The sequence below is a fragment of the Globicephala melas genome, chromosome 2, assembly GCF_963455315.2.
Source record: "Globicephala melas chromosome 2, mGloMel1.2, whole genome shotgun sequence".
Lineage (NCBI taxonomy): Eukaryota > Metazoa > Chordata > Mammalia > Artiodactyla > Delphinidae > Globicephala > Globicephala melas.
Window position 1 is genome coordinate 35561184 of NC_083315.2, and position 20376 is coordinate 35581559.

At 50.3% G+C, this 20376-nt stretch overlaps 1 protein-coding gene and 1 pseudogene across 3 annotated transcripts in view; one reads left to right on the plus strand and one right to left on the minus strand.

The window, feature by feature from the left end:
• Window positions 1-20376, plus strand: part of HOMER2 (homer scaffold protein 2) — a 93321-nt gene that overhangs the window by 6455 nt on the left and 66490 nt on the right. The window lies entirely within an intron of this gene.
• LOC115864624 (small ribosomal subunit protein eS27-like) lies at window positions 14393-14631 on the minus strand (annotated as a pseudogene).

Genomic DNA, 20376 nt, shown 5'->3' on the forward strand with positions numbered 1-20376 from the left:
AAAAATGTTACATGTTCCTACTAAAAAATAACAGCATAAAGGAGGAAGTGAAAATTACTTGTCATCCCACATTGCAGGGATAACCTCCATCAGCAATCGTATGTCTGTCTTTGCAGACTTTTCCATGTATTGGAATATATATGTCTCCGTGTCTAGATCTATGTCTACATAAAACAAGTATATTTTTATCCAAATGGAATCATATCATACATCTGTTTTGTAACATAAATTTTTCAACTTAAAATACCTTGAATGGACATCTTTCCACACCAATCACTATAAATATACATCATCATTTAAATCCAAAACTACTTCTGATTTGTCATTTTGCTGAATTTTATACATCCTTGCAAACCTGCTTAAGTCCTTTCTAGAACAAGGCAGGGTATAATTTAAAAAATAAAAACGACATTTTGATAATCTTTTAAAGCAGTTGTTTGCTTTAAATGAATTGCTGAAGGAAAGAAATGGTAGAGGAAACCAGGATCACAATTAACGTTGGGTAATTTGCAGTGACTGTGTAATTTTGAGTGAGTCACTGCTCCTTAGTGAATCTTGGTAAGAACACCAAGGATTCGTCGTTGTTGCTAAGGGTGTTGGTGGACCAGGACCCAGCTGCTCAAACTGTTTCTGCTTGTTTGGAAGTATCAGGGCAGAGTAATTCTGCTTTAAGACCTGGAGGAGAAGGCGCTCTACAAGCAGAAAGCACCCGTGCCCACCCCTGAGCACCCCTTCTGCTGCAAAGCCCTTTGTCTGGTGGGCATCAGGCCCCTCCTGCAGAGAGGCTTCCCTTGGCGAGGGGATTGGCAGGGACACACATACAGGAGGGACGGGTACAGTCCCTGCTTCAGTTGTCAGGCAATTAAAGAAAAACACCTGGGTAAATCCTGTGACATGTTACTCAGCCAGCATTGGCGTCTAAAACCTTTGGAGAAAGACTTCCTTTTGGCATATGGAGTGGGGCTGGGAGCTCCTTTTCCCTTTGAAAAGAAAAACTTCCTTCACCTGGGTCAGACGAAAGTGAACAGCAGCCCCCAAACAGATTTGGAGAAATCCGAATTTTGGAGAAAAAGCATTTTTCAGAGTATTCGAACTCTCAGGTGTAACAGGTCCTGACCTTGTGGGTCTTGAGGGTTAGACTTTGGTTTTTTTCTAGCATGAAGATACATTAAGCAAAAAGCAGCCTCGAGAGGAATTGAGGCAAAGAGCTTCTTTCTAAATTGGCATGTGTTTGGAGACGCTGGTCCCCAAGCCCCGTGTGTTCTGTGTCTGCACTTCCAGGTATTGCTCACGCAGGCTGCCCCCAAGTCGTATTTATAGGCTTGGAGGCACGCGCTGGCAGCAGGAGCCGGTGTCCTATAGCGGGTGTGCGTTGTGTGGGAACAGTGTCAGGTTGGAAACCTCTGCTGAATGTACGATGAAGCCTCCAGAAGTTCTGCCGCCGGGTGCTGTTAGTCATATGGTATCATTCTGGTAGAATTTATTTAAATTATATTTCAAATGAGCTTGTTAGAATAAAAATACACGTGTGGGGAACACATTTAGACATTTGTCAACGACTAGAGATTTTTTTTTCTTTTTAAACAGTTTTATTCACAAGCCTGGTTGATTGTCTTCTTCTTCTTCTTTTTCTTCTGAGGAATTGGGGACCGTGGCGCCCCCTCATGCCATGCAGAAAAGCTTAGGATAAGGCATCGCCACCAGCCAAAGCAGTTAGCTTGAGAGCTGTGCAGTAAGAGACCCTTTGGTACCCAGGTGCCTCCCAGCCGAGTTGAGGCTGAGACCCAGCTACCAGGGGGGCTCTGACGGTCCCTTTTTTGTTGCCTTGTCCTGGGGAGATCTTGGTCCAGATCACCAGTGAGGGGCAGACCTGCCCAGCCAGCCCTTTGTCCTCCTTCCTCCCTTTGTGCTCTGGGGGAAATCTTGTCTGTGGGTTTTGGGGTAGGGGTTGTCCACAGGGATCCAATTAATGAGGAATATTGTAGACCCTGCTGCCCAGGCATTGGATCCCTTTTGGGATTTTTAATTGGGAAAGCTTTTAACTGGGGTTGTTGAGATAAATGGAGAACAGGAGAGTTGTTTGTCCTGGGGGGGCGTGGGGTGATGGAGAAAAGGTCCTCCTGGGGAAGAGGAATGGAGCCTGTTTCGGGAGGCTCCAAAGGGCAGGAAAAGGAGGTCTTGGTGGAGGCAGCGTCAAGGCTGATTTCAGGTCATGGGCCTGAGGATGAGCTCTCTAACCCCTCCGAGCGGACCGAAGATGAAACTGGCTGTCTCGGGCTTCCCTGGTGGCGCAGTGGTTGAGAGTCCGCCTGCCACTGCAGGGGACACGGGTTCGTGCCCCGGTCCGGGAGGATCCCACATGCCGCAGAGCGGCTGGGCCCGTGAGCCACGGCCGCTGAGCCTGCGCGTCCGGAGCCTGTGCTGCACAACGGGAGAGGCCACGGCAGTGAGAGGCCCGCGTACCGCAAAAAAACAAGAAAACAAAAAAACTGGCTGTCTCAGCAAGATGAGTCCATTGTCATGGAAGGCCACCTGTCAGGGGGACTCAGGGGGGCTCAGTACAGACCCCAGCCCCCCTGGTTGGCTGTGTGAGCTTGGACAAGTCATTTTATCTCTCTAAGCTTCACTGTCTTCAGCTGTTAAAGGACTGAGACGATTAATGAGAAAAACGTGTGTAAAGCGCTTAGCACAACGTCTCACACATAAATATTTCATCAGTGGTGGCCAAATTCACCGTGATCATCATGGTCATTTCCGTTTTGGGTAGGAGGTTGGCAGGTGTACTCCTCAAGGTACTCCTGAGGTACCTTATGGAGTACATGGTTGGGAATGGTCCATTCTTCATCTTTAATCCTCTTGGGCGCTCCCCTGAGTCCTCAGCTGCTGGCCAGTCCTGAGTACTGCCAAGGTTGGTTCCCTGTCACTGGGTGACCCGGAGAATATGCGGTTTGCCTTCTGAAGCTCTCGTTCGTATCACTAAAGCCTCTCCAGTCGTGCGGGTGGAGGAATGTTACCAGTCCGTGGACACGGAAGGTTAGGAAGCTGACCCACCCATCCCAACAAGAAAGCCAGTCTACCAACCAGTTGCTTTCATGGGGAGGTGCAAGTGTGGACAAAAAACCCAAGGAGCTCTCCCCGTTGTGGGCATCAGACTAGGGATTTGTGTTGCTGGTTAGGGAACCCTTCATTGTATATTCATTCTCTTATTCTTTCAAGGAATCGTGGCCATCTACCTTGTGTCAGGCACTGTTGTAGGTGTTGGGAACAAACACAATGATGACCATTCATGGTCCCATGATGCTTGCAGTCTAGTGGGGAGGTGGACATCAACCAAACATTACCTAGTGGACTAACGTGGGAGGGATATGGGACCAGGGGCCATGTGGACTAGACAGTAGTTGGTTTCAGAGGCTCATATCTCTGATTCCCACCCACTTATATGGATCCGAACTCCTTTGTCATCACCCTTCATCTGTTCATCAGCTCCTGTAGCTTTCTTTTTTATAATTAAAAATTTTTTTTTAATTAATTAATTTTATTTTTGGCTGCATTGGGTCTTTGTAGCTGTGAGTGGGCTTTCTATAGTTGCAGCGAGTGGGGGCTACTCTTCGTTGCAGTGCATGAGCTTCTCATTGCAGTGGCTTCTCTTGTTGCCGAGCACGGGCTCTAGGCACACGGGCTTCAGTAGTTGTGGCTTGCGGGCTCTAGAGCACAGGCTCAGTAGTTGTGGCACACAGGCTTAGTTGCTCTGCGGCGTGTGGGATCTTCCCGACCAGGGCTCGAACCTGTGTCCCCTGCATTTGCAGGCAGATTCTTAACCACTGAGCCACCAGGGAAGCCCATTCTGTAGCTTTCTTGACTCTTTGACCAATGGCCATCCCCTAGCTCTTGAGCACCTTCTCTGGGCCAGGCTCTAGGAGGACAGAGGTTGTTAGAACAGGGTCCCTGCCCTCCTGAGGCAGATGGATGGTGGGCAGCTAATTAGGGCAGTGAGATTAGCCCTTGTATTGAAATATGAACAAGGATGAAATGCTTAACTCTGCAAGAAGTTAGAGAAGGCTTCTTGAAGGAGATGACCTTGGAACTGAGTCTTGAAGGACGAGTAGGAGTTTCCCAGGCAGACAGAAAGGCAGGACAAGGCGAAGCATTTAGATGGAGAGAGCTTCCCATAGGAGGCAGTGGAGTATGGAGGTCAAGAACAGAAACCTTGTACTCAGGCCTGGCTTGGCCATTCGCTGGCTGTGTGACTTGGAGCAAGATACTGACCTTCTTTGACCTTCAGTTTCCTCATCTGTGAAATGGGAATGATAATAGTACCAACGTCATAGTGTGGTTGTGAGGATTAAATGAAATACACATTGTGATGTGCGTTAGCTGTTAGTGGTGGGCAGGGAGGTGAGAAAGAATGTGAAGTACATGGTGAGTGTGGAGAAGGGGTCAGGAAGGTATAGACATGAAGGAAAGGCCTTTGTGCCAAGTGGTTGGGACTTCATCCTGTGGGTGGCAGGGAGCCAGTCATGGGTGAGGCTGGAGGTGGGGGGAGCAGTTAGTCTTGGTACCAGAGAATGAGGCCTGACCCCCAGGGCAGTGGCAGGCAGTGGGCTCAGAGCAGAAGAGGTGACTTGGGGTAGGAGGCAGAAGCATGCTGTATCCCATGGAATTGGACTTCAGTCTATACATAATGAGGGAACACTTTCAGTTCTGAAGAGAAGAATGTTACTTGCATTAGGAAAATTATTCCAGAGATGGTAATGAAGGGTTGCATAGAAAGTTAAGAGATTAGAGGAAAGAGACCGCATAGGAACTAGCCACAGTCAGGCAAGAAATGTTGAGAGCAGAAAGAAGATATGGCACAGACTTATGTAACGTAAACCTTGCCCTGTTCTGTTCCAGATCTGAGACGGCTTCTAGGAATGAACATAATACAATAAAATAGAAAAATATATGTAAGACACCTTGCTGGAGGTGAGAGGTAGAAAGCTTGAACGTCTTTCCTATAGAGTCGCTAAGTTAGGACACAAATTAAACTATTATTTAATGAGAACTTAGTGGGTTGGAGTTACCATGCAGAGTGTGTCTATATAATATCTCATTTAATTCTCACAACAACCCTCACTTTCATAGTTGGAGACACTGGACTTGAGAAATCAGTAATCTGTTCAAGCTCCTAGCCAGGAAGTGGCAGAGTTGGAAACCAAGTTCAAGCCTGTTTGAGAAGCAGAATCCATGTTCTTGAGATGCACTTTCTGGAGGCCAGAGACGCCCTGAGAGTCAGGTGGGAGGTGGACACACGGCTCTTGATTGTTGGAATGAGAGAAAGGGAGAGGCAGAGCTGCCAGCAGTTCGGATATTTCTAGACGGTATGGCTGAGTAGATGGTGGTGCCATTAACCAAGGTTGGGAACACAAGAGGAGGTGCAGTTTTGGGGAGGGAATTGATGAGGGTTTAGTCTGGGGTGATTATGGTAAATTTCCACTTGTGGTGTGTCATATGGAGTGGCCTCTGTCAGTAGAAATTCAGCCCTAGCACTTAGCAATGCACTTAGCAATTAGGATAGAATCAGAGGTACAGCAATTAGGATAGAATCAGAGGTACAGATTTGAGAGCCATCACCTCTGAGATGGATGTGATCAGCCAAGGAGAGAGTGGGGCAAGAAGGTGAAGATGGAACTCTGGGAAAGGATGACAGTTGAAGAGAAGGAAAAGAAGCCAGTGGGTGAGTCTTAGAGGTGATGACATTGGAGGAAGGCTGGAGGAGAGAGGTGTCGCGGAAGCCAGGGAAGAGGAGGCTGAAAAGGGAGGTGTACTCAACAGGAGTGAAGACCTCAGAAAGCTGGGTGGGGACCCAAGGTGCATGCTGCTAAATACACTGTGAGGGTGGGAGTGTTAGGGCACTGATGGATTTTAAGAGCAGCTTCCGCCAAGTGTGAAGGCAGAAATCCATCTGCAGTGATTTAAGGAGTGAGCATGTGGTAGGGGAATAGAGAAGTCTGGCTGAAGGTGAAGGTGAGTTTGAGGATGAGTCAGGGTAGAAGGAAGGCTGATTTTTATTTCATAATTGAGCATGTTGCAAGTCTGAGGGGGAAGGGAAAGGAGGAGGTTGAAGGCATTAGAGAAAGATGAGAGGCAGTGAGGTTGGAGGCAGGCGGGAACTAGAACAAGAGCTTTCGGCTGGGAGGGTCATCCTTAGAGACCAGGCAAGGTACAGGTATGGAGGCATTTTGAGGCTGTGGTGGAAAGGGGAATGAGGGAGCTGGGTCGACTGGCTTTTTTTTTTTTTTTTTAATTTAATTTATTTTGGGCCGTGCTGGGTCTTCGTTGCTGCGCGTGGGCTTTCTCTAGTTGCGGCGAATAGGGGCTACTCTTCGTTGCAGTGCACGGGCTTCTCATTGCGGTGGCTTCTCTTGTTGCGGAGCACGGGCTCTAGGCACGCGGGCTTCAGTAGTGGTGGCATGTGGGCTCAGTAGTTGCTGCACACAGGCCCTAGAGCGTGCGGGCCTCAGTAGTTGCGGCACATGGGCTCAGTAGCTGTGGCACACGGGCTTAGTTGCTCTGCGGCATGTGGGATCTTCCCGGACCAGGGCTCAAACCCATGTCCCCTGCCTTGGCAGGCAGATTCTTAACCACTGTGCCACCAGGGAAGTCCCAACTGGCTTTTCCTTCTCAGTGTGAGCTAAGGAATTGATCTGAGAACCAGGCGGTAGTTTGGGAACAGAGGAAATGGTTTGGTACAGCTGGTTGTTGGGGGTGGGGCAGGGAGTTAGCTGGGGCAAATACAGATTTGTGAGCAACCTGAGGGACTGGTTGGAGATTCAGGAATGTGAGTTTGCAAAGGTGCCAGTTGCCACAGCTAGACTACTTGCCAACATCCAAGCGACCTGGGGGCAGGAGCAGAGGCAAGCAGTCCCAGACCCAGATGATGGGCAGTCAGAGACGGCCACCCTGGTTGGATTCCAGGTGCTTTGCTCTCCGCAGCTGTCGGGGATGCTGCGTAGGAGGAGGGGAGAGCCTGCTTCATCCCCATCAGTCCCCTTTTTGCTTTCGCTTCTCTGAGTAGCCAGTCACTGTTCTGTTGTTAATAATTCTTCCAGACCTTTTCTAAAAAATGCATTAAAGTTCTTGCCAGCATGACCTCTTTGAGTAATGAGATCTGTAAGTTTATTAACCTCTGTGAGAAGTGGATTTCCTTGCTCCAGGGGAGCAGATAATCTCTTGGAGGGAATGAACATTAATGTGGTGACCCGCAGGGTCAGCTCGACACCTGAGGGCAGAGGCAGGGTGGGGATGGCTTATCTGTGCGCTCTCCCCCACCATCTGATGTAGGGTGTGTCCCATGGAAGATGGACTGAGTGCTTCTGCACAGCGCTGTCTCCTTGACCTCACTCTGAGTCTTGGAGTGGCCCAAAGCTGAGATGGTAAGAAAAACCAGACCGTAACAAAACCTCATTTCTTTTGATGAGTCTGATTCTCTAAGTATGAGAAGGGGAAGGGAGGGCATGGGAGCACTGAGTCTTACGCAGACAAGAATATCTAGACTGTGGGTCAATTCACAGGGCGCCCAGCTAAGTAGCAATGATTCATGACTTCATCTTCTTTAGTTTGGCGTTTGCAGCCTGCTCTAACCTAGCCTGACCTACCCGTCTTCTGTGTACCTGAATACTTGGCCCATGCCCCTCTATATTGTTTATCACATAAAACATTTGATTATAAGACAATGGGTTTTTTTGTTTGTTTGTGGCATGTTTTGTTTTGTTTTGTTTTGTGGCATGCGGGATCTTAGTTCCCTGACCAGGGAATCGCACCTGCGCCCCCTGCATTGGAAGCAGAGTCTTAACTACTGGACCGCCAGGGAAGTCCCTATAATACAATGTTATATCAACATAATATCATAATCTGCTTCCCCCCAATCCTTGCGAACCAGACCAGCACAGTCCAATAGAAATATGAAGGCCACATATGTAATTTTGCATGTTCTATTGTCCATTTTAAAAAAAGCAAAAGAAACAGGTGAAATAAATTTTAATGTATTTTAAACAAATACATCCAAAATAGTATCATTTTAACATTTAATGATTTAAATCAGACATGGTTCCTCTTATTCCCATGGAATTTACATTCTAGTGAGGGAGACAGATTCCGCCTGTCTCTGCCCACTCCCAGCCCTCGCCTCCCCCCAACAACAATAACAAAACCTCTTAAAAGCATCCACAAATAAAGTAACTGCAAGTCATGCTCAGTGCCATGAGAGAGAAGCAAGGGCTGAGACTGACTTCAGAATGTATGTTTATGAGCTGCCTCTGAAGAGGTGACATTTAAGCTGCTACATCACGTGAAGAACAGGAGCAGACCATTCTAGGTGGAGGAGCAGGTGTAAAGACCCAGCGTGGGAAGGAGCTGCCCAGAATGTTTGAGAAATTGAAATCAGACCTGTGGGGCTGGCTGGCAGCAGTGAGGGGAGGGTGCCCAGTCTGAGGTTGGAGAGAAGTAGGAAGGAATGAAGGTGGACGGGACCTCATAGGCTGTGGCATGGACTATGGTGTTTTTTTGTTTGTTTGTTTGTTTTTGCTGTACGCGGGCCTCTCACTGTTGTGGCCTCTCCTGTTGCGGAGCACAGGCTCCCAACGCGCAGGCTCAGCGGCCATGGCTCACGGGCCCACCCCCCCCCCCGCGGCATGTGGGATCTTCCCGGACCAGGTCACGAACCCGCATCCCCTGCATCGGCAGGCGGACTCTCAACCACTGCGCCACCAGGGAAGCCCTGGACTATGGTTTTTATTTGAGATGTCGTGAGATTGGATAAGACTGAAGGTTTTTTTAAAAATTTATTTTTGGCCGCGCTGCATGGTGTGTGGGATCTTAGTTCCCTGATCAGGGATCGAATCTGCACCCCCTGTATTGGAAGCACGGAATCACAACCACCTTACCGCCAGGGAAGTCCAAGACTGAAGGGTTTTAATAGACCTGCGACACGGCCCTTCCTAATTTTTAAGAAGACTTTTCTGGTGCTCTGTGGAGAATGGAATGAAGAGGATGAGCCCTGAGCCAGAAGAAGTGATCGGGTTCCTGGGTTCCAGTTCAAAGAGGATGCTGGCTGAGCCTAAGGTTGCAGAGGGGAGGGAGTGAAGTGGGCGGATTCCACAGATGGTTTGGAGAACTTTCAGAGGGATTGGATATGGGCTAAGGTTAAGGGAGAGGGAGAACATAAAGAGGACCCATTTGGTTTGGGGGTTAAGCAAACAGTAGGTGTAGGGAGGCCTACAGGAGGAGCAGGTTAGGTGTGGAGTGGGTGAGGCAAGGTCAAGTAACTGCATCATGTTGAGCCAGAGGTTGTGAGTGGAGCTGGGCAGAAGGCAGTGGATTGTACGCAGCTTGGGCTCAGCGGAGGTCACACTGGAGGTAGATTGCGTGAGGTCACGATGGATCGGGAGGGTAGGCAGAGGGGGAGAGGGCTCAGGAACACCCACTGTCGAGGAGCCAGTAGAAGAGGAGGAGCCAGCAAGGAAGACAGAGGAGGAACGCCCGGGGAGGGAGGAGGAACTGGGGCCGTATCTCCAGGAGGAGGGCTTGGGCATCAGTGTCAAGCGCTGCTGAGAAGTGGCCTGGGACTGGGTGCCATGGTGGCCGCTGGTGGCCCTGACCTCAAACCAGTCAGCGACGAGGTGGGGCCGGACACCAGGTGGGCTGGAAGTTGAATGGGAGGCTGGAACAGGGGTTGCGTAGGGGATGCGTGGACCACTTGTTCAAGAAGTTGACTGTTTAGGGAGGAGAGGAATGAGACAACATGAGAGGCTGTGGGTAAAGGGGGAAGGTATTTAAGATAGGAAACTCCAGCATGCACGGTTGCTGGCAGGAATGCTGCCCAAGAGAAGCGAGGTGACAGAGGAGCCCAGGCCTTGAGAAGATGACAGGCATGGGGCTCAGGGCATCAGGGGAAGAACTGTCCCTTGGAGTGGGGAGAGGGAGGCACCCTCTCCTGGAAAGGAGGGAAGGAGGCCACAGTGGGAGCTGAAAGAGGCAGGTCTGGGTGGGGTTGAAGATGCATGAGTTCCAGTCCAAGCCTCCTGTTTTCTCCATGATGTTTGAGACAAGGTCATCAGCTCACAGAAAGGGTGGAGGGGCTTCCCTGGTGGCGCAGTGGCTAAGAATCCGCCTGCCAATGCAGGGGATGTGGGTTCGAGCCCTGGTCTGGGAAGATCCCACCTGCCATGGAACAACTAAGCCCGTGCGCCACAGCTACTGAGCCTGCACTCTAGAGCCCACGCCACAACTACTGAAGCCCGCGCGCCTAGAGCCCGTGCTCTGCAACAAGAGAAGCCACTGCAATGAGTAGCCCCTGCTCGCCACAACTAGAGAAAGCCCGCGCGCAGCAACGAAGACCCAACGCAGCCAAAAATAAATAAATAAATAAACAAATTAATTAATTAATTGAAAAAAAGGGTGGAGGACTGGGTGTGGGAAGTTTGAGAAGAAGAAAAAGGTGTGAAATTGGGATCAGGTGGTAAGCCTCCCAGAGAAACCCAGGCTTTGTGGGCCATTGCAGAGTGACAGTTTGAGGTCCGAGAACATGCCTTTAAAGTGAAACATGTCCACCCAATTTTGTGATGTTGCCCGGTTGCTTGGATGTGGGCATGGGAAGCGGATGGCAGGACGCATCAGGCTGAGGGGCAGGGTATTCCCATGGGGTTGGGAACAGTGATAGCCTGTGGGAAGGGTATGGGCCATTCAGGGAAGGAAGGGAAGTCACTGAAGGGCATGGGGAAGAAGGCATTGGACTGGCGGAGGTCAAGGGGCTGAGTCCAGGGTGCTGGGGGCTATCCGTGTGGATGGTGGTGGTGACAGGAGGTGGCTGGAGGAAGCAGCTGGGCTTGGAGCTGAAGCCCCCGATCAATGACCGGAAACACCTGGAGGCTGGTGAGGGTGGGGAGGGGAGGCAGGTGGCTGGAATGGTCTCGCCTTCAAGCGCTCAGAGAGAGCCACGTGCTGGGGGGGGCCACAAGGACACCAGTCGCCCGTCTCCCCTTGTGTTCTGCTTTTATAGGAGGCGAGAGGAGCAGACTGGCTGTGCGTGGTGTGCGGAGTGCTATCCTCAGGGACCAGCCTAGGGTCAGTTAAGGCATGAAGGTGAAGGGAATATTCTGGCTGGACAGCTGGTGCCCGCTGATTTCAAGGACTTCAGTGAGGCCACAGAGGATTTGAGAGTGTAGGGGGGAGCGAAGGACTGGCTCCGATTTGGGGATGAACAGAGCAGGGAGGACCGAGAGCCTGGATGATGCTGGGTGACTCAGAGGGTGTGGCCTCCTGGCTCTCCCCGAGGTAAAGGGGTGGGAAGTGGGGCACATCTTCCCGAGCATGTGAAAGACTTGGGGATTTTGAGTTGATGGTGAGTTCCACGTGAGTCCGCTCAGGTGGTGTGGTTGTCTCGAAGGCTGGCTAAAACTTTGAAGACCTCAGTCGAAGTATGAAAATAGCTATAATAGAGGCGATGGGTGTGCTTCACTCTGCATCTAGAATGTTGTATTTGGTTCTGGGTGTCAGAGTTCATCCAATTTAGAAGGGAGAGCAGAGCAGGAGGGGTCTGGACACATGTTTCCTGAGGATGATTTGAAGGAAGGTTTCTTAAAATGAAGTCCCTGTATGCAGTGCAGGGGTCTGTGAACACCCCTCCCCACAAACTGTATGAGCATTGTGTATGTGCATGTGCTTTTCTAGGGAGGATGGCCATAGTTTTTTGTGGTTTTTTGCCATAGTTTTTTTTTTTTTTTTTGGTACACAGGCCTCTCACTGTTGCGGCCTCTCCTGTTATAGAGCACAGGCTCCGGACACGCAGGCTCAGCGGCCATGGCTCACGGGCCTAGCCGCTCCGCGGCATGTGGGATCTTCCCGGACCGGGGCACGAACCCGTGTCCCCTGCATCGACAGGCGGACTCTCAACCACTGCGCCACCAGGGAAGCCCTGCCATAGTTATTTTATCAGATATTCAAAGGGGTCCTTGACTCAAAAAGAGATTAGAACCACTTGTTTAAAGGATTTGGGCATGTTCAGCTTAGAGAGGGGAGAACGTGGGCCAAGAGGTAGGGGGAGGAGAGAGCTGTTTCCATGTAGGTGAGCACTGCCATTTGGAGGAGGGGGATTTGCTCTTGTGGACACGTCTGGGGGAACTCCGGCCAGTGGGAGGGAGACACAGGCAGCCGGGTGGGTGTCTGAGGGAGCCTGAGGGCACCTGTTACAGGTTGGGTATATACACAGGGCAGGGACAGAAGGAGGTGGCCTGCGCTGGCTGCAAAAGCTTTGTCCAAACCTTCCTGTTCTGAGGAGCACACAGCTCTGGGCATTGCCAGGTTTTCCTGTCCTCAGGAAGACCGTGTTGTGGGCTGAGCTTCGCTGGGAGAGATGAACCCCCTGCACATGTTCAGGTGTGTGTCTCTGGGGTGCAGAGGCCCCCTGGAAACGTGCCTGCCTTTTTGGAGACAGTGCATTAACTGTCCTTTTAGGGAGTGGGCCCTCCACCCATCCTGGGGCCTCAGGTGACCCCTCTGAGGTGTGGGGACGTGTTCCTTGGGCATTGCCATGGGGTGTGCCTAGCCCCTCCCCATGTCTTATCCGGGGCTGTGAGCCCACCTTTGTGGGCCCTCAGATGCCCACCTAGATGGCCTGTGGCATCTCTTCCAGGATGTGGAGTTGGGTGAGACGAGCACTGAGTTGGACCTGGGGTTGAGCAGCGCTTCCTGTCTTAGGGGGGCCCTGTACCTCCCTGCAACCAGCGTGTTCCCAAGCAATAGTTGGGCTCCTACCTGACTTTGGCACCAACAGAATCTGATCCGCTAAATTTGAAAGTGACTCCCATGGGACAAAACTGATGATTAATCGAGTTTGGCCTTTGTCAGGGCTTCCTCCCTGTTTTTTCTTCTCTGTTTTTTTTTTTTTTTTTTTTTTTGCTGTACGCGGGCCTCTCACTGTTGTGGCCTCTCCCATTGCGGAGCACAGGCTCCGGACGCGCAGGCTCAGCGGCCATGGCTCACGGGCCTAGCCGCTCTGCGGCATGTGGGATCTTCCCGGACCGGGGCACGAACCCGTATCCCCTGCATCAGCAGGCGGACTCTCAATCACTGCGCCACCAGGGAATCCCTGTTTTTTTTTTTAAAGCAGGCATGTTTCACCAAGGATGGAATATTCTGGAAAATTGGAATTGGAATCCCACAACCTGATTGAAAGCCATATCCCTTACTTCAAGGGAGGGAGCTAAAAAAAACCCACTCCTTGGCTTCTCCCGTGAATTTTAAATATTCTGAAAGCTTTGCCCACAAAGGAAACAATGCCTCATTCCTTACATAATTAAGTAGAGTACACCAAGCATGGTTGTGTGGCCCAGGCCTGGTCATACTGTACCTCTGGGAGCCTCTCAGGGGGAGAGCTTGGCTGGGTGCCCAAGGAGGTTCTCCTCATAGAGAAAGGGATGCAGCTTCAAACAGCTGCCTTGCAAGCACCCGGCGAAATTGGCACAGCCCTGGAAATGTCACGAAAGCGGATGAAGGTGTCATGTGATATAATGCAAGTTTTCCCCTGAGAGGCTGCATCCATCAGCTGTTTGTATCAGCCCTGTGAATTCTTAGTTGGTCTTATTTGTCCCTTCACTGCCACGTGACTGCACACGTGAGATGACCGTGTCCTCGGGCCACATCTGCATCCTCCCAAGCACTGTAGTATTGGCACTGGTTTCTATATGTACTTGGTGGAGATTTCTGGAGACTCTGCAGGGAAGAGAAGGCTACTTTATCTTCTGGAGGATGACCCTCCCCTCAGGAGCCATGGTGGCATCTCAGAACTGGCCGATTATTTCCCAGCTTTCTTCCTGTTCTGTAATGACACAGGTTCTTTATCTGTGAGGCCACAGAATGGTCTGCTGGACAGACATAGGTCATGCCAGATGGTCATTGTGGTGTCTTACTTGGATTCTGTAGAAGATTGAGTTCTGCCAGGAGGAAGGGAAGTAATATTTGTTGATTATCTATAGGCATTATTTCATTTAAGCTTCATGTTTTATGGATAAGGAAATGAGCTCAGAGAGGTTAAGTTACTTGTTTAACGTCACACAGCCAGGACTCTGAGTGGGCTGGTGGTTATATACGTTGTATTACTCTGAGACTTTTACAGTTCCATGACAAAAACAACCTTTGTTTCAAAAGTACCGCTTGAGGTTTAAAAGAAAAGAGATGTGTTTAAGGAAGCTCTGTTAGCACACCTTCCAAAGGGCAGGGGTAATAAACAGGTATTTAGTCTGATGTGAACCCATGACTGTTCATGCAGCTGAGTTTTCTTTCCTTCCTTTTTTTTTTTTAAATCCAAAATGTGCTTATTGGGGTGGTTTCCCATTCATCTTGATTCAGGGTGCTTTTAGTGCTGCCTCTGTCTGAAGGAGCATCCTCCTGTAAGCCTTGCTTTTCCTCCTGTAGGCTGGCAGAGGACAGTAGAGCAGCCAACACACAAAACTGTGCACGGCTAAAGACGGTGGTGATTTTATAGCGTCCTGGGCATTTCACATCCATGAAATAGGAATTGGGGCTCTGCACCAGGTGCTTCTTCTTGTGTTTCCTCTTCTCCTCCTCTGGAGAGGGATGAAGGAGATCCTTTGCAAGAGGTGTGTTCTCGTGGGGAAGTCATCACCACCGGAATGCAGCTGAATTTTCTACAGATTTTGCCCTGAATCTACCGAACCCATTCCTTTTCTCATCCTTCTCTCTTCCAGTTTCTCCCTGGTCCTTTTTCTCAGATTTCAGTAGAGGTTCTCAGAATGACTTAATTCTTCAGTCTTCTTGAGTTGTATGTTGCAATCACATCTATTAAGACAATGTTCAGATCACGTAGTAGGCATCTGAGTCCCCAGTAAGTACACCTGTTAGGCTGGGTCTATGAGTTATGATGACATTATGACATTATGTCGACATTAATCTTGACACAGGGCAGGGTGGTAAGCTCGCCAAAGCCCACGTTGCTCTCACCTGCTTTCTGGCTGTGAATCAGGATCTCGCCCACACTTGCCAGGGGTTCAAGCTTTAGCTGATTGCCTGCATTGTTTGTCTGAAAGATGCACGAGAACTTTTTTTCCCCAAGTGTCCTGGCAGCTTTGCTGTAGCTGGGCCTCTCCTGGCTGTAATAGAAGGAGCTGCCTGTCAGGAACCGGAGCTGGAAGGTGCTTGAGGGATGTGATTTTCAGGACTGGTTTCCCTGTCAGCACTTTATCTCCACCAATGGGAGTGCTTTTCAAGCCCCTTCATCCTAGGGGAGAGGTCAGACTAAGTCTGAAGTAGTGACATTTGGTTCTGTTTGTGCATCTTACAAAAATCGTTTGGTTTCTTTGTATGTTTTTTTCCTAGAGCAAACCCCTTACCCGCGAATGGCTAAACTAACCTAGTGAGTCATGAGTGCAGCTTGAAGGGGAAGTCACAGACTGAAATTATGATCTGAAACCTAGATAGGATCTCGTTAAGTGTCTTTTGCTGGGAGGAAGTTCATGGTTGAGCGTCTTCTAGGTAATCTGTTTTTAGAATGAACTTTTTCAGGTAGCCTCTGAAACTCTTCTTGGTAACAGGTAAAACGAATTTCCCCCACATCCATGGGATCAAATATTTGCACGGCAGCAGCAGGAAGCACTGTTTATGCTCAGATCTCCGTGCCTATGGGCTTCTGATGCTTCATGCTTGGGTTTATCAGAATCAACAGCTTTATCTAGGTCACCTGTATCCAGGTGGCAGCCAGTGGGAACAGAGCTGCATGCAAGCAGTCTGGGTGGAAGTTACCCTTGCAAGCAGCGGGTTTAGCCCAGCAATGCAGTTCTTGAATATGAACTTTGCTCCTCCGTTCCCTCAGTTACGTAGTATTTACTGAGTACTTCCAGGGGTGACCTAGATGGATTTGACCTCTGTCCTTGTAGAGCTTACAGTATAGCAGGGGAGATGGAGGTTGAATAATTACAAAAGTAAAAGTCATTCATTCAACAAGTGTTTGTTGAGTGTCTCGTATACCAGGTGCTGCACGTGGTGAACCAGACAAGAATCCCTGCCTTTGTGACACTTACATTTGAACGAGACACACGATAAATCAAACTGTAACAAAGAAGTAAATTTTATGGCATATTAGAGGTGACAAATGCCATGAGCAATAGAGCAGGTAAAGGTGACTGGGAGTAGGAACCGGGCACGGTGGGTGAGTGGGTGCCAGTTGCAGAGGGTGGGACGCATGGAATGAAGATTATAGACGGGTTTGGAGTTACTGATAAATGACAGGTTTTGACAGGGAGTTGGAGAGGCTGAGGGGGGTTCAAGCAGTTAGGAGGCCAGTTGGAAGGATCATGTATGTGTGGGTCGAAATGACTGAGAATCGGGAGAGAGAGGGCCTGTGATCCTGATATCATCCAGAAACGAGGGGGAGTGACACGGGGTTGGTGGTTGACAGCAGCAGTGAGGGGTAGAGGATGGCAGAGTCTGATGACAAGAGATTGAAGACCTGGGACTTTGAGGGAGGAAAGAAGAGGTAGAGAGGAGCCTGGTCATCCAGCTGTGCTCTGCAGGAGAGGTACAGGGTGTCGCGAGGGCAGATGGTAGGGGTGTCTGGCCTGGAAGGGAGAGGCTGGGGAAGGCTTCTGTGATAATTTATAATAAATATATATTTGATCTTCGTCTTGTTCCTGGCACAGAGCTCCTCAAACCCTTGGAATTTCCTGTGAAGAGAGCCTTACAGGTGTCTTGTTATGTTAATGAGGTGACTGGGAAAGCACCTGAGGATGGGGGACCCAACCACATGAGTAGAGGGTTGGAACTTTCAGCCACGCTCCCCCACCTCTGGGGAGGGGAGAGGGACTGGAGGTTGAATCGATCGCCAATGATGTCATCAGTCATGCCTCTGTAACGAAACCTCCATAAAAACCCGAAAGGGCAGGGTTCAGGGAGCTTCCAGGTGCGTGAACACGTGGGCATTTGGGGCGAGTGGCGCTCAGAGAGAGCAGGGACGTTCTGAGTCCTTTTTCTATACCTTGCTCTGTCTCTTCCATCTGGCTGTTCCTGAGTTATATCCTTTCAGAATAAACCAGTCATCTAGTGAGTAAAATGTTTCTCTGAATTCTGTGAACTGCTCTAGCAAATGAATCAAACTGTTGAGACCTTGAATCTGTCGCCAGCTGGTGAGAAGTACAGGTGGTAACTGGACTTGTGATTGACATACGAAGTGGGGGCGGGAGGGGGTCTTGTGGGACTGAACCTGTAACCTATGGGATCTGACCCTCTCTTCGGGTGGATGGTGTCAGAATTGAGTTGGATTGTAGGACACCCAGCTGGCGTCTCAGACAGTTGCTTGGTGGTGTGGGGGGAAACCCACACATTGAAATTGGGTGTCGGGACTTCCCTGGAGTGGTTAAGACTTCGCCTTGCAGCGCCAAGAATGTGGGTTCCATCCCTGGTTGGGGAGCTAAGATCCCACATGCCGCGTGGCCAAAAAACCAAAACATAAAAAAAAAAAGAAGTGTTGTAACAAATTCAATAAGGACTTTAAAAACGGTCCACATAAAAAAAAAAAAAAAAGAAATTGAGTGCAGAATCTTAGCTTCCCAGAGGAAGTGCTGTTTGAGAGGGTGGTGGGTGGGTAGATGTGGTCCAGAAAGGTCAATAGGGAGCACGAACTCTGGAATGGTCAGGAGGAGGCCTGCCTCACAGATCAGGGGTGAGTGTGGACAGGAGCTGGAGAGACAAGGGGGTTTCCTGAGTTAGTTGTTTAGTGCTGCAGTGGGAAGAGACCTGTTTGGGTGACTGGTGGCTGCATAGAGACCCAGGTGGGCCAGATGGACATTCTCTGTGGCCACCCAGGAGACCAGCTGTTGAAGCACCCGGTGGGCCAGCTGCTGCCTGCTGCCCCATCTTACTGCCTGGTGGGTGGTTCATCAACATGGTCCAGACAGGCCCCAGGGGCACCTTTAGGAGTTGTGAGCCTTTGGCCAGGAACCTGAAGGTTTGGGGGACTCAGGAGGTATTTTCTGGGTTTTCTCCTGACTGTGGAGACTTTGGGAAGGACTGTGGGGTTGCTGCTGGTGAGCAGGATTTGGATTTCTGGATCATTCCTTAAGGCCTGGGATGACAGCCTTGGTAAGAGATGGATAAGGATGAACCTGTTTGCCCAGAGACCCGCTGAGGTCCTCAGGAGGGCTTCTGCCTGAACATGGTGGCAGGGGAGGCAGCTTGGGGAGGAGGGTCAGGGGACACAGGTGTGGGGCCTCCTGGGACAAGTGGGAAGGGAGGCTGAGGGGTGTGTTGGGTTTAGGTGACCCAGGTGACTCCCGCCTGACAACTCTGTGTGCCCTTGGGTGCGTTACTTAATCTTTTCCCCGTTTTCCTCTGTAAAATGAAGACACAGACACTGATTCTCAAGGTTGTTGGGAAAATGAGGTGAGCTATGTATGTCAGTGCCCAGCACGATGCCAGACACCGACAGGTGATCAGTACATGCCAGGACCTCTAGGAAATACCTTTTCCGAGGTACTGCCGAGATCTGGTGAGTGGATCTCAGCATTGCTCTAGGACATGGAAAGGCATTTCCTATTTAAAAACCAGATGCCTTAGGAGAGGCACACGAATTGCGCTGCAAATGTGAGCGTGCGTGGAAACCCGTGAATCTGAGGATGGAAGCTTGATGCAGAGCGCTTGGAGGAGATAAAAAGGAAGTGGGGAGAAGTCTACACACAGGCCATCTGGGCCTTCGGAGGGGACGGGCAGTGTGTCCTTGGTATATGGGAAGGAGCACGGGCTGTTCTGGGCACACGTAGGCCCCAACTGTCTGGACACCTGCTAGCTGCCTGGGTCTGCTAAAAGTCGAGTGTCAGACCTTTTCCAAAAGGGAGGAAAACCTGTAGAAGATCCAGTATGATAAATAGCCCCCATCTGATTCATCCTAACCAGAGCACAGTGTGATAGGAAAACATGTCATTCTTCTAATAGTCACTTATTTCTGTCTGCTGAAGACCTACCAATGCTGCGTACATTTCCTTCCAAACCTAACGAAGTATAAATGGAACTTGACTGCCTGTTTGCTTGGACCCTTTTGTTCTCTCTCTGCACCCTTCCCTCTCACCCCCTTGTTTTTTTGTTTTGTTTTTGGGCTGCGCCAGGCGGCCTGCAGGATCTTAGTTCCCCGACCAGGATGGACCCTGGGCCACGGCAGTGGGAGTGCTGAATATTAACCCCTGGACTGCCAGGGAATTCTCTCACCACTTTGTTAAGACATGTCTTCTGGGTGCCAGGCTCTGGCTGTGACATGGCACATAAAACGTAGTCCTGGCCCTTAAGCTCACCCCAGTAGAGCTGTGCTTTCAGGCCAGGCAGAGTGCATCGGGAAAGGTCATTTGTGCAGCACCTGGGGTAAAGGGAGGCGTTGCTGGTGGAAGCCGTAAGCTGGGCCTCCAGCTGTCCTGTTGCAGCCTGGAGCTGAGAGGGTCAATATATCTCTGCATGCCTCTGTGTGTGTCTGTGTGCATGCACGTGTGTATGTGTGCTCGTGTGTATGTGTGCCTGGAAGGAAAACATTACCTAGCAGTTCTGCTGTAGAGAGGGGTTCCCACTGCTTCCAAACAAAGGTCTGCTTATTTGCCCTGTGGAATTTCACAGGGGTCACACCAGCCAGCGACTAGTCCCTCTGGGCCCTCTGTGACTTGGGTTCACTCAAAGCTCTGGCCACAACTTCAAACACTTCCTCTATCAAGGTGCTGCAGGGGCTCTGGAAATGAAGACCTGATTCCTGCCCAAGGGGGCTTACAGTCCAATTTGGGGGTACAGCACACCTATAGCTACCCAAAGACAAGTCAGAATAATATGAGGGCCACAGAGGAGACACAGAAAGCTGGGCTCCAGAGAGAGAATCCAGTCTGGTGGTGGACCCAGGTGCCCCTGATGGAAGAGGTGACCAAATTGCACTTTGTCTTGAAAGATGGTAGGATCCTGACCAGTGGGGGTGGGCTAAGCGGGGGGTGGCCGTGAACAAGGGGGCATTCCAGGGGGAAGGCACAGCTCCTCTGAAGGCACAGGTATGGGTGAGAGGAACTTCTGTTTTGTTAATCCTGTACGTTGGTGCAGGGGTTGATAGGGAAGAGGAGACAAAGGCTGGGTGAGGTCTTGGATTTGGGCTCCGGGGCTGGGGCTGGGGGCTGCCTTCACAGCCCTTGTATGAATAGCTAGACAGAGCAGACGCCCGTGGTTGGTCTGAATGGGGTGCAGTTGACGCTCTGTAGTACAAGGGAATCCAGCACAAAAAGGCTCCCTTTACTCATGTATCGCTCGTTTGAGGTCCACAAGGGCTGACTTTCTATTGAACGTGGCCTGTCTCAGCTCCTGCGGGGTCAG